The sequence below is a fragment of the Amblyomma mixtum genome, chromosome 9, assembly GCF_055824585.1.
Source record: "Amblyomma mixtum isolate Tamu chromosome 9, ASM5582458v1, whole genome shotgun sequence".
NCBI lineage: Eukaryota > Metazoa > Arthropoda > Arachnida > Ixodida > Ixodidae > Amblyomma > Amblyomma mixtum.
Genome location: NC_143020.1, coordinates 70,481,131 through 70,496,265, shown reverse-complemented (window position 1 = coordinate 70,496,265; position 15,135 = coordinate 70,481,131).

Sequence of the window (15,135 nt, the reverse complement as noted above, 5' to 3'; positions counted from 1 at the left end):
ATTAATTGTTACAGCGGAATCTTACAATATATAGAAAAATTGTACTCAAACTGTTTCCACTTTAAAAGCGACCCCTCCTAACCTAAGACTTTCTCACTGGTTCACTGCGCGTCAACCATCATTGCCGTGATGTCTTTTTCTTCACTTCGTACTCTGTCCCTTAACCCTGGCGAAGTCTATTAAGGCGAAAGCCTTTAATGGCTCATTCTCCTGTCCGTCCGTCCGGCGTTACATCCGGCGCCTAGGGTGACTCATCGACGAGCGCAGCTGCCAAAAGGTGACGTCCTCTTCGTCGACAGGTGGAGCTGTCGGCGCGGCGGCGTCGAACGCTGCTCCGTCGTGTGCGGCAGCCAGTGGAGGAGGATGGTTCCCAAGCGGTGCAGCGATGCCGCGCCAGGTGTTCCCTCGTCCTATTCCCCGCGGTGACTCAGCGCATGGTTACGGCATTGGGCTGCTGGGCCTTGCGGGATTGAACTCCAGCCTTGGCGGACGAGTTATTCGCTATTTCTTTAACACTTATGCCTTACTATTTTTTAAGTCAACTATTAATACTATTTCAGATGAGCAGTGAATAGCAACAGAGTAACCGTGCGTGTCTGACGCCCTTTCTCCATTAGTAAGACTTTCTCACTCCTCCTATGGACGATTATGGCACTTCTGAAGACACTACAGATAATTTCGGTGTAACCACTTGTGCTTCCTCCAAATCATGGTCGCGCAAAGCCTGCACGACTGATGTCGTTTGAAGACAACTAATTCCCTTTCACAGTTTATGAAGGCGCCTCATATCTCTATCCCTCCCCTTACGGCCCGGTTCGGGTAACCACCGAGATATGTGAGACAGTTAGTGCGCCATTTGCTTTCCTCAAAACCATTTTTTTCCCGTTGAATGACTGAATTATATCACCAATATGATCGTATGTTAGCAATATCATACTTCAAGTAGCCGATAGTAAGGTAATCGATTTGTAATGGTTACAGATGACCCCTTTTTATCGCGTATCTCGTACTCTTGAGGTTATGAGGCGAAGGAGGCATTCACGTGACGTCAAAGGCGTCATTTTGTTGTACAGCCACAAAACTGATGATGATGATGATAACTTTTATTTCCACCGATGTAGGAGGCCCCCTACTCCCCGTCCCTGGCACGCAGGCCTAGGGGACGGGGGACGGGACCTCCGCGACTAAAGACTGGCGAAGATACATTGGCTCTTCGCGGCTTCAGCCGCCAGGCGGACAGCTCGTTTCTGGTCGGCGGGGACCTCGCTTCGCAGAAGGGCCTTCCAGGCTTCTATACTCTTCATATTGTCCTCAGCACCCGGGGATCCAGGGCATTGCCAAATTATATGATCGAGGGTCCCCCTCGCTCCGCAGGTCTTACATTTGTCACCTTTTTTATCGTCTAAAGTGGTTTGAAATAACCAGACTGTATCCACGGTGACGTCGGTTGCAAGCCTTCCGCGCTCATGCATGGCACCCGTCATGCACGACGGATGCCATACCTCACTACCTCTTTCCCTGCTTTAACCGTTCGCAAACATATTCTTATTTCATGTAAAGTTGCAACATGAATTTCTATTTCTTGGAGCCTGCATCTATCGCGCGCACAAAACCAATGCTAACTGTAGGAGCTATTAGTCTTAAATTCAACCTTACTTTGCTCGCACTAGCATATTTAAAACCACTTTTGTTCTGCATACCACTGAAATCGGAATTTACTGCCTGATCTAGTCGTTCACCCCCACTTGACAAATTTATGCATGTCGTTCACAAGGTCGCTTAGTCTTTTGCATACTGTTTTACGTGCATTCGTTTCATGTGCTTTAAAATTTGCTGTTACGCCTTTATTTTGTTTGTATTCTAGGCTGGTTTCTATATTTACCACTGCTGCAATCGACCTCGAGTGTGGCTGCAGTATGTATAAATGAAAGAATAAAATAAATATACAGGATGACCGCTGTGATTGACTGGAATATTGTGCAAAAGTCGGCGCCGACCTATGTTATCCACATGCTGCTGCGGTGGCTCAGTGGTTATGGTGCTCGGCTGCTGACGCGAAAGACGCGGGTTCGATCCCGGCCGCGGCGGTGGAATTTCTTTGGAGGAGAAATTCTAGAGGCCCGTGTACAGTGCGATGTCAGTGCACGTTAAAGAACAACAGGTGGTCGAAATTTCCGGAGCCCTCCACTACGGCGTCTCTCATTTGGGACGTTAAACCCCATAAACGAACCAACCTATGTTATCCCAAATTTTCATGATGTTTCAGCGTTTGCTTCTAACTCCTTTCGAAGGCTCCCCGGCCTCATATAGTGTGCTGCTATGTCGCAAAGTGCAGCCGTAAAGCACTCCTGGCACTTAAAAAGCTCTGAAATGGAAAGGAGGAATGTTCCCCCTCACCCTCCAGAGATTCGGAGCGCTGGGGAGGCGAGAGCCGCCCTGCGCGCATGAACTGAACAAGAAACGAACGAAGTGGCGCCAAGCTGTGACGTCACCACGCGAGCGCCGCGATCCGGGAATGCCGTGCACATTAACCCGGTTCTGGCGTAAGCTGACATAGCCGCACGGTGTAGGTGTTCCACGTGCCCACCGCCACGCCAAAAACTGGTTTGAGTCGGATTCGCAGTCGCCGCGAGCTTCTTTTTCCTTTGTTTTTTTACTCTTTATTCGGAGTCATTTCCCCCTACTCCCGTTTTTCGCATTGCTTAGTGCATTATGCGTGCAACGACGAAAGACCCGCATGGCTCGTCTTTGCGGTGCAATATGGCCCTGCGCAACGGTTTGCGCGGTGCGTAAAGTCGTCTGCAACCGCGCGTCGCCTCACCGTAACGTCGTCTGCCACGGCGTCTACGCAACTTATGCCTCCGTGCCGGAGTCTTCCCGTCGTCTGCAACACTTCGCGGAGAGCTTTCTTACGGCTCGCTTAGGCGGAACGTGTAGAAATAATGGCCTTGACTCCTGTGCTCCCTCGGTGACGCAAGGACTTACACCGTACTGTTCGCAAGTTGGTTCGTATGCACGCTAAACGCGAGTGAGCGGGGTTAATGAGCCGCATAACCGATAGATCTGAACGCTTCTTTTGAGGCGTCTGCTCACGCGTGTCTATTTCCAAACAATAGAATATTTGCGGAGAAGCGCTGGTGTTATTGAGACAAAGGAATGGCCGATATGTATACGTTTCCTAATGATTGCGCCGCCTAGAATTTCTCTCCTGTTTGCCGGAAGCGGAAGCCGCGGAATAGCAGACGACGGCATTTAGCGAGGCCGATTATGTATTTACGCGGTCGTACGTAAAGGCCGAAGATTTCGCGTTGCGATGACGCCTCTGCAACTGTCCATGACGTCACATGAGGCGTGACGGTGTTCACAGCGTTGAGGGACCGCAGACAATGGTAGACTCTCGTTGTGAGGTTCTGAGCGACGAAGAGTGCGATGGCAAAGCACGGAGATACATTTGAATAGCGCAAGGCTTACCGGTATTTTTTTTTTTAAAGCATGGCGCAAAGAGTGCAAGGAGTTGCGCAATGGTTTGATGCGCAATATTTCAACAACCGTCAGCAGGAACTTAATGCCTCCGTTGCTGCGCTGGCCACTAGAGAATATCCAACGAAGTAAATTTGAACAAACGCCACATGTCAAGATTGATTCCGTCTTATGCAGTGTATGACGTCATCATCTGTATCAATGAACTAGTGAATAGCAAGAAGAAGCGGGGAGCCCTTGTCAATAGCAGCTTTTATCACACTGGAGACGTATTACAGTGCGTATCTGTTCTCGCTTCGGCGAGCGCGGCTTCGGCCGCTTATCTATTTTTTGAGCCATGCGTCCGCTCCGGCGGACGCAGTTGTTGCTGCGACGCGCGTCTTTTCTTTCCTTTTTCTCTTTCCTCTGATCTTTTAACTCTCCTCTGTCTGCACGATGGCAGCGGTGGTGGCTCAGCTGGAGCCAGTCAGCAGGCCCGTGCACTTTCCTTTTCATCCTTCTCTGAGTCACAACAACAACAACAGCGTAGACCATTCCCAGAAATTCTGTAAAGACGCATTCTTCAACGAGAAAGAGGTAATGAACGCATTTTTTCATAATCATATTATTTCTATATAACAATCAATACATCCGCAGATATCTCTTCGAGAGGTTTGCATTTTTTTTTGGTATTAACGTTTTTTTATATATTGTCACGTTGTAGTGACGGCAGTCCAGCGGTCAGGAAGACACCAGAAAGACTTGTAAACGAAGCTCTTTATTTGGGCTGACTTGCGCCCTCAAAAGAACTGAATCACTCGGCGGCGGCGTAAGCAACAGGCGTGCTCGGCGGTCGTCGAACTACGAATGCCCGCTGCTCGCGGCATCGTTCAATTTAAAGCCGGCAAGGAAACTTCGAGATAACAGGTCGAGATCATCTAGAGTAATCTGGAAACACGTAGATGCAGCTCGGCACAGCTGTGATCAATCGAGATTAGTCCGGTCGCTTCTCGCGTCACGAACAAATATGATAACACCCCTTTCCTACCGCCTTGCGCGAACGAACGGACGCTACAATGATACGTGGCACTATCGTCAAAAGCGATCCCCATTGCTTTTCTGAGGCTTTTCCTAACTACTCGATGAGAGCGATGTACAAACTTTAAAGGAAAGTTGTTCCAACGCATCGAAAGAGTGGACCATTACCCTCGATATTTCCACAACAGTACCACATAATATTCCACAGTTGCCTCACAGTTGAAATTGACGTCCATGAATCCTGTTCTCGCGGACGCTACCTGCGCATGCGCAGGGATATGAATAAGGTCAGGTGGCGCCCCTGCGCGTGCCCAGGCAGCGTGCGGTAAACCATGCAGAATACGTACTATCGCGCTCAATATGAGTTGCAACGCGCGGTCATCGACCGGGGCTCGTTCCGTGGTGTGCCTCCTCAAAACAGTCGCTCGGAATTCTGGGAGAAACTTTTTCCTGAGCGGGGGTGCTGTTGTTTCCTGGAAAAGCAGTTTCTCCCAGAATTCCGAGCGACTGTTTGGAGGAGGCACACCACGGAACGAGCCCCGGTCGATGGCCGCGCGTTGCAACTCATATTGAGCGCGATAGTACATAGTAAATTAATTAGTTAAGTAAGTTAGTTATTAATTGTGTTAATTATTAATTAGTTACTTATTAAGTAAGTTAGTTACTCAGTTATTAAGTAATTTATTTAGTTCGTTAGCTAGTTACTTTAGTATCGTGTACGCTGACCCAAAAGACTCGACTTCGATCCCGGCCGCGGAGGTCGAATTTCGATGGAGGCGAAATTATAGAGGCCCGTGTGTGCTGAGCGATGTCAGTGCACGTTAAAGAACCCCAGGTGGTCGAAATTTCCGGAGCCCTTCACTACGGCTTCCCTCATAGCGTGAGTCGCTTTGGGACGTTAAACTTCCGTAAACCTAACCAAATGTCTATCGTTGAAGGGTTGTGTACGCCCCTGCACTGAGAGCAGTCTCCTCTTGAGGTCTTGTTCGTTGCCCAAGGCAAATTCGCCCAACGCGACTGACGCACGAAATTTAGCTCCACAAAAGCACTTAGCCGCTCGTAGAGTGCGCCCATTTGCTGCTGTCATTCAAGACCACTATTGCATTATTGTGAGGTCTTCATGTGTGCACGCTTGTAAGCGTTCTTTTTTGTTTTGTTTTTGTTCGTGTTTCGTAGAATTGTCCTAAGATCCGCGTTGCCAGGGCGCCGTGCGTCCGCGTCGGGAGCTCTTATGTTTATCGTTTTGGCGATGTACCCGGGAACCTTGGGCAAGACGGCCCTCGCGTTCGTCTCCCGTTTTACTATATGTTTGTTTTCCTTGCATGAACTCCGACTTCGCCCAAAGTGTGCATGCACGTACTGATTACTTTTAGTTTTAGAATACTTTAGTTTGAGCTACTTAGGCCAATCTACATTATTCACCCTCTTTTTCTTTTGCTTTTGTGTATACCTGTGTGGTTCATAAGCGGCTTTTTTTCCGAAAAATAAACTCAGTTGGTAGTTGACGCTAGTCCTGTCTCTGTGTGTTCGTCTTCGTGTCTTCGCGGCAGTTCGCATTTGTGCAATTGCGTCTCTTTTGGTTTTGTTCTTGTGACCCGGGGGAGACGGGGGGGGGGGGGGGGGGGGGTCAGGCGTCTCAGTAGACGGAGTTTTGTCGATCATTTTTAGTGCACGGCACTCCAGGCGTCTTCGGCAAACCACTTCGCGAGTCTATTATAGTTGTCTGGTTTTGGCTTCTCTTTTAAGGTGCCTCTGAGCCACTTCTTGTAAATTCTGCGCGCCTCCACCGGAATGGTTCGTTAACATTGCGGACCGGGACCCAGACGCCTCGGTATCCTACAGTTCCGTCTGCAGTATGTATTCTCTCGAACCGCGGGAACGTGGCCTTTGGGTGTGTGGGAGCGTTGCCCCAATAATTAGAGAGTTTAGGATACGGGGACCCTGTTTGTGGATGGCATTAATGAGCTCGTGTTCAGGAAAGGCCGGCGTCGTCGACGTCGACGCCAACAACGCTGACACTGGATTTTCTGGACGACGAGGCCTTTAACGCTGTAGCGTTAAAAGCAGTGAGGTGTGTTTTTGACAATAGACAGCAGGAAACTACGAGCGTCCCGAGGAGGGATTTGTGGATAGCATCAATGAGCTCGTGTTGCTGACGTCGGTGCTGACGTCGTTGACAGTCAGTGAAAAATCTATGAGGAATCCCCTCAGAAGCAGCCTATAGGTGGCAATTGGGCCACCTAGGTTGAGCAGGTTGTGGTGATGCCACATGGTGGCCCACATGGTGGCCTAGGTGGCCCAACAGCCAACTAGGTGACGTGACCATGTGGCATCACCACAAACTGCTCACCTCATTGTGAGCAAAATGCCCATCGTTACACTTAAATTAATGACGAATCGCGAGAGGTTGCTCGCGAAGAGCAACCTCTCACTTCTGACAATACTATGCCGAAAAAAAGCGCTCTTCTAATTGAAAAAGCCCATTTTTTTTTTCATTTGTGTAAAGCCATAGGTGAAACACCCAGTATAGGATCTTCAGGAGAGCTATGTCCTCTGGTTGCATAAGCTTCCCCGGTGGCAGCCCCTGCCATCGCAGGGCAGTGAAGCATCGCCTAACTCCTGCACCACTGCGCTGGGAGTGGTATATGGCTACTCCCAGAGATCTATGAATGTTGAGTAGAGAAGGACCAATTCAGCATACATGGGTATCAACTCATTAACGCTATCGCTTCATACCCTTAAGCAGGAGCTTAAGTGTCTCCTCCGATTTTTATTGTTTTGGTTGAATTTTACGATATGTGAAAATATTGCGTTCGTAGACAACTTTCTGCAGGAAAAAAAAATGCACTTGTGCAGAATTTCCGGGTATGTCTGAGGCTGGCTGTTGCATTCCTGAAACGCGAATGTACATTTTCTTACTGCCGCCAGCCTTGGCAGAACCCTTGGGACAAAGGCCTGCACTATCTGCATCATAACACCCAGCTTTTGTTTTTATTGTTTTTCTTTCGCAACTGGCCAAACGAGTGCATACGTTTCCTGTCCGGTTACAGTCTTACCTCTCCGCATCGTCCCCTTACATGCGAACCCCTTGAAGCAGCCCCAACCCCACTCATGCCCAGGTCAAGAACAACTGGGCAGCCTGACGAGGGCGACGCCAAATGAACATCACCCTCGTTCAAAGGCCACTCGGTCTGCTTAATTGTAATTCCATTGCAGGACCAATCAAGTGTGCGTGGGCCAAGAATTTTTACTCTCGAAAGGGTGACTGACAAACTGGTTAGAGTAATGACTAGAATACCGAAGCCTGCTTCGTGAACTCATTAACAGGTTAGAAGTTAATCACTCCGGTCATTCTGCCCTTACGGTGCCTCCCCGGCTGTGGCGATTAAACAGCTTTGGCTGTACACTTATAGTTTTCCCCTACAGCCTATAGGGTGTAATGTACACTGCAGCTTTTCAGGAAGGAATAATATCATCTCAAACGTTACACGGCAGTGGTCTACTATGCGTACAAGCTCTTCAGTATGGGGACGCCACTAAAGGTTGTTTTACATCTCACGCGCTACAAGATGCCAGCGACACTCTTTATTATTTTATGTCGAGAGAGAACGTGTGCAGCAGATTACGTGGTGTCTAAACTATGCAGCCTAATGTTACATACATAATATATTAGGCAATGCTATTACCATATGTACAGCTCGCTGTGGCGTGCATGTCCGTCGTTTCCTCCGTCTCGTGTCTCCTAAGGACAGGCTTCCGCCGTAAGCACTGGCTGCGGATTTAACCCTGGGCATGGTTCGACTATGCTGACAACGTGCTTTGCACTGCAGCCTAGTTTAATTGCCCATATCTTAAATAAGACTGTTAGACGATGCTTTCATATGCTTTTAGAATTACAACCTGCTTGCATTTTGGACTTACCATTTGGGTTTTCCGCAGTTAACTCAGTCGGCGCGTTCCAGCAGTTTGCTTTCTTCGCTTCCTGAAATTTTCCCCCAGGCGATGTTAGCATTAATTGAAGCTCGATAAACTTTTCGGCATTATCTGTCCTGAACCACGCTAGGCGAACAAAAAAGAAAATTGACAGGGACACCTAATTCTATAGTGGATTTTCAATAGATCGCGCTAGAAGCTGTCAGTGCCTCTAGCGGAAGCGACGTCATTTCCGGTCTGGTGACGTCACTCCCCACAGCCAATCAGCGAATTTAGCTTCCGACGACACATTTTCTTCACTTCACTTCACATTAACAACTTGAAAACCCTCTTCAGAGGGTACTATATAAGGGGTGGGGCATATATAGAAATTAAAACCAGAGTAAGCACAGAATCATTTTGACGCAAGTTATAAAAAGAAGAGACTTAAGTTTCTAAAAAGCACACATGCTATGCTCTCAAGAAACATAGATGGGCAGGTGAAGGCCGCAGGTTCTCAAGGAAGGCCGTTGCAGTTGCTCGCTGTCCGGTGAAAGAATGAGGAAGAAACCGTAGTCGTTCAGGCGCGATGACCTGATACTTGCTGCTGCTTTTTATACTGAATTGTTAATTAACGTTCAATACCTTTCTATTCCATGTTTGTAGCATAGTGAAATATGAACGGTACCTATTTCTCCAGAAGCTGTTGTGCATGCAGAAGACACCAACCTGTCTCTCTCTCTTTTTTTTTTTACATGCAACAAGGTGCACACCGAGGTTAACTGAAACGTGCAACGCATGTTGTGTGCAAAAGGTGGGTATCTTCACAGCCGCGGATCTTTAGAAACTAGGAACAAGAATAAACAGTTCTCGTGTGTTATGTTGCGTTGGGGAAATAAGCCACAACTTAACCAGTGTCATTCTTGAATTGTTTCAGAATAAAGAAAGCTAAAGACAAACAAAACAGAAAGGCTAACTTTTATGTGAGCTCCCAGCTATCGTTGAGGGCTCAAAGTCTGGAACTTTTCCATGCTATCGATCGCTTGTGCAGCTTTTGGGAGAAGCGCACACTCCACCGAATGTTATTCTGGTTTCCGTGCCACCAGCTTTGATGGTGAGGGGCATATGAGATTCCCTCTAAATACATCCAGTAATTCTGGACAAAAGCATTTTTGAACGGGATAGAGTTTTGGAACGCATTTTTTTTTTTCGTGTATTGTATAAGATTTCACTTTATAAATCAATATATCCACAGATCTCCCACGTAGGCTTTAAAAGAAAGATTTTGCTACGCATCGGAAGAATGGTCCTTCAATATTTACTAAACAGTAGCTTACAATATCCCAATAATAAAAAATTTTGTCCAAAAACGCTGGACATGCGTCGAAATTTGGAGCTCAATAGCTATTCAAAAAGAGCCATAATGCATGGTAGTAGTAAGTGGCTTTGAATTAACATAGTAAATGGAAGGAAAAATCATTTTTGCTAGCTTCTGCATCTGCTATCGCTGCTGAAGCACCTGAGCTGGGGCAGCGGAAATAAAGGATAGCAGGCAGCGTGTACAAGTGAAAGGAAAGAGGTGAGGGGATAGTAGAAAAGACAGGAGGAGGGGTACATTGGTCATAAAACTATTTACATATAAACACAGTGAAATATGTACTATCGGGGACAAAAGTGGTATACTCCACGCAGCCGGAGCCAGAGCAACAGAAAACTGCATTGCAACGCCATCTACAGGTGGCATCTGGGATCGAGACAGCCAATGCATGACCTTTATTGTCAACAGGCATGTCGCTTGGCTCGTTTCAATGTTTCGTGCTTCAGCTCGCCAAAATGCCGCAGTTTTCCGTTGCTCGGCTCCCGGCGCGTGGGGTATGCCACTTTTGTCCCCGTTAGTACATGTCGCACACGCATGATGATCTAGTTGAGCACAGTACAGACACACGCGCACGACACAAAGCACAGAACAGCTGGAGTGGGGCGTCCAGCTCTTACTGGTTTGTACATTTTTGACTAAGTCTTGCGTGCCAAAACACCTGTTGGAAGTTTAGGTGGTGTTAAAAATAAACGAATGTAACCTTGACTATAGTGGTCGCCGCATAAGTTAAGCGGCAAGACAAAAAGAGTCCCCCCCCGTCAGCTTGTCAGCAATCGCCCTCGCCTGTCCGCCAGTGGGCAGACCCGCTTGCGACATGCGGAGAAATCACTGCTTGTTCTTTTTTTCGCCACGACCACGCGACAAGTTCAGCAGCTCCGCTTGTAGCGAGCATCCGGGATGCCTCGGAAGCTTTGCAGCCGAGTCTTGCAACGCGTTCGGCTGCAGCATTTCAATCCCTTGCAAAAAATTTCTTCTTACAACAATCTATAGACTGTCCCTACATAGAGTTTTGTCGATGTCTATAGGCTTTCTATCGACAAATCCTATAGAGAAGTCTATATAAATATATAGGTAGATACCTATCTTGTATCGTGTTGTGCTGCCACAACCCTTCTCTGAGTGGGATTTTTCAAATTCTTGTGCAGTAGCGTTTTTTCTTTTTTTTTTCTTTTCTCGGAGGTGTTTCTTTGACATTCCTGCGGAGCCCCATGCCTAGTACTTTCTCCTGAAATGTTGCCTTCTCGCTGTGCGGCTGCCAGGCGCGCTTCGCGCTTGTCGCCGCAATGCGCTATGAGTGCCATTTTGTAAAGTCTTGTGCAGTGAAGTTTTTTTTTTTTTTTTTGTCACAACCCTGTGGAAGCTGTGCGCTGTAGAGCTTCGCGCTTGTCATCGACCTTTCTGTCGTTCCCTCCTTCCGAACACCTGCATCCACGTTAGGGGATCACCTTTCCAAGTTGTAACCAACCTTTTTTTCTTTTTTTTTTCTAAACCTCTCCCCTCACCATTGTTTTCATTTGTGCTTTACGCTTTTTCCTGTACCTCGCGGATGCTATAAAAGCTGCTTGTTTCGAATACTGTAATACACTTGAAAAAGGCTGGTCCTCCAGCCGAAACGTCGTGAATTAAATCTTATGTTTTTCAATTTCTGGTGACTTTAGCTTATATTAATCAATCAGCTGCCAAGAAATAATATATATGTGCGAAATGGAGAAACGCTTAATTTAGGTAAACATTTATTGCGAGTCGACGTTATGGACAGAGCCCGTCCTTTTCCAAGTCTCAAAAAGGACAGGCTCTGTCCGAAAAGTCGACTCGCAATAAATATTTCCTAAATGAAGCGTTTCTTAATTTCACATTTTACCTCTAGCAACCAAGTACGTTTATATTTTTGTGCTTATATATATTTACGACATATATGCTTGGCATCTGATTGATCAATATAAGATAAAGTCACCAGAAATTAAAAAAAAAAACAGGATTTAATTCACGACGTTTCGGATGGAGGACCAGCCTTTTTCGAGTGTGCTACAGCATTCGAAATATCTTTTAAAGCATGCGCGAGGTACAGGAATAGGGTAAAACACCAATGCAAAAAAAAGAATGGGGCGAGGGGGGGGGGGAGATAGAAAAGAAGAGAATCGGCGACAACTTGAAAAGGATATCCCCTTATGTGGATGAAGGTGCTCGGAAGGAGGGGACGATGGGAAATAAAAAGGGGGGGGGGGAGGAAATTTCCTTTCCCCACCACCTCATGGCTTTCATAGAAAGACAGGGGAGTAACTTTCGAGGTGCCGCTCATTACCACATTGCGGTGACAAGCGTGAAGCGAGTGCTTAACCCTTGCGCAACGAGGAGGCAACATTTCGAGAGAAACCTGTAAGGATGGGGGTGAGCAGGAATGTCAACGAAACACCTCAGAAAAAAAAACAAAAAAGAAGTAAGAACGCTTTTCCTTTCTCTCTTTTCTTTTTTTTTTACTTTTCCTTTTCTTTTGTCTTCTTCCCTTTTCTCTTTTCGTTTCTCTTTCTCTTTTCCTGGTTTCTTCTTTCTTTTTCTTCCTTTTTTCTTTTTTCTAAGATGTTTCTTTGTCATTCCTGTCATTGCGCAGGGAACGCTTCACGCTTCTCACCGAAATGCGGTAATGAGCGACACCTCGAGGATGACTCCCCTGTCTTCCTAAGACAGCCATGAGGTGGTGCTGGTGGCCCTACCTTTTTATTATCTGCCGTTGCTACCTTCCGAACACCTGCATCCACGTTGGGGGGTCGCCTTTTCTAGTGGTCACCGATACTCTTTTTCCTTTCTGGTGACTTTATCTTATATTGACCAATCAGCTGCCAAGAAATCACTATATACAGGGTCTGTTCTGAAAGTAGTAGGACTCATTTTTTAATAAAATTTATTGAAGAGAATAGCACAAACGATTAAAATTTTTCAAAGTAGCACCCTTCCGCACCTACACACTACTGCCAATGAGTTTTTCAGTTTTCGTACGCCTTCAGGAACGCCTGGACCGGAATGCTGTTTAGCTCCCTCGTCACGGCCTGTTGAACTGCCTCTACCAATCCGTGATGTTTCCCCTTGAGTGTCGATTTTATTGTCGGGAATAGAAAAGAGTCTGGCGGTGCCAAGTCGGGGCTGCAGGGGGCCTGAGGCAGCGTTGCCACCTTGTGCTGGGCAGAAAATCGGAGTCCTCATCCACATGATGAAGAAGATCGTGGCAGATCGCTTTCCGGTTGGCCTTTTGCTCCTCTGACAACACTCCCGGCACCAACTTCGCGCACACTTTCCTCATGGCTAAGTTTTCTGTCACGATCTCAAAAACTTGGGTTTGAGGAATGCTCAAGCCATCAGCAATCATTCTGATACTCATCATACAATGACTGCTCAGTAAATGTTTCACTCGCTACACATTTTCGTTGGTCTTGCTGGCCGAAAGGCGTCCGGAGCGGTCGTCGTCTTCCACTCTTTCCTTACCTTCTCGGAACAGTTTTTTCCACTCATAAAGCACCTGATCTACCCATGGCAGTGTCACCGTAGGCCTCCTTAACCGGAAGCCATGCACTTCCGCTTCAGGTGCACCTTCCTCGAATGGGAGCGCCTGAACTGGCGGCACCAGTGGAGCACTGCATGGGCGTCCTTTTGTAGCGAAAGCTACATTGGCCACCAACCTTGCGATTTCGCTGTGGCGGTGCTCCGCGGAGGCACAGAGACCGACCTTGGGCCGTTGCTATAGCAACCGCCGCAGCTGGCGGACGCCGCGCGCTCGCCGCGCCATCTGGCATGACGTCACACCGCACGCCTCACCCCGGAGCTGCCGCCGCCATTTGGTATGACGTCACACCACTTGCCTCGTCGTTGCGCCCGCTCTCGCTACGTATATCCTGGCATAGCCGAGCTAAGCCACTGCCAAATTTAGTGGGCCATGTTTACATGTCAGCCGCCGCGGTGGCTAAGTGGCTATGGTGCTCGGCTGCTGGCCCGAAAGACGCGGGTTCGATCCCGGCCGCGGCGGCTGAATTTCTTTGGAGGAGAAATTCGAGGCCCGTGTACTGTGCGATGTAAAGAACCCCAGGTGGTCGAAATTTCCGGAGCCCTCCACTACGGCGTCTCTCATAGCCTTAGTCGCTTTGGGACGTTAAACCCCATAAACCAACCAACCATGTTTACATGTCAGATGTTCCTTAGTCGTGGGAGACAGCTAAAGGTTTTGTGGAGCGGGGCTTGGCCTTTACAATATGGAAGAGCCAGAACAGACACCATTGTTCTTCGACGACAGTATTACAGCTGGTGGTCACCATAACGAATAGTAATGCTTTGCCGTCAGAGAGGGCTTTTAAAATTATATTTGAATGTCAGCATCATCATAACTGTAAGCATCATCATCATCACCAGCTGCAGCAAGTCCTGTCCACTGCAAGACAATATCCACCCTCAAAGCTTAACCCAATTGACGTTAAAACTCCAAGGAAATTGCAATGCCCATCGGGACTGGTAGGGCCTCCTGGGAGGTTACAGGTGGTTCCCAGGAGAACCCGCTTCGCCTTTGGTACGTGTCATTTGAAGTAAAATTAACCCAGAAAAAGGGAGTAGTGAAATAAAATATACTTTTAAATCTCCCTTTGTCTTTATGCTCTTTCTAATGCTCTCATATTATTCCTGTCCTGCGCTGGAAGCCGGTCTACCTATGACAGCGAAGTTTGCATATTCTCATCTCTTCACCTGACTTTCGGGTGCCCTGGCTACGTTAAGCACGAATAAAGGCTTTCCGCAAAAAAGGCAAAAATGACAGAATTACCTAAATGGATAGAACAACACGAAGTGCATCTAGGCTTCGGCAAACCTTAATGAACATTCTGAACGTGCCTTTGCGTAACGGTACATTTCAATTCAGCGTCAAAGGCTCACAGTAGGATACAAATGAAAACAACAATATCTCCTGCACCCTAAACAGAAAGGAGTAAAAAGGGAGTAAACTGTGCAGAAGGTCATTCTCTACTTTACACTCATAGATCCCTGGGAGTCCTCCCTCCTGCCGCAGTGGTGCAGCGGTCATGCGATCCGCCAGTACTGCCCTGTAATGGCAGGTGCTTCCAGCGGTGGGCCTTGTGCGGCTCTTCCCGAGCGACCAATCAATTATTTATGCCACTTGCCATGGTGGGCAGTTTGGTCGCTTTCCAGTGGGCAGGTTGTGATGACGCTGCAATGTCACGGGACCTATGTGGCCAACCTTTCTCCTATAGGTTGCCCTCTGGGCACCACCCGCCATACTCATGATTTTCCGTTCACAACGTCGACGACTACAACGCCGACACCGGAAGTTTGTGGACAACGAGGCCTTTAACGCT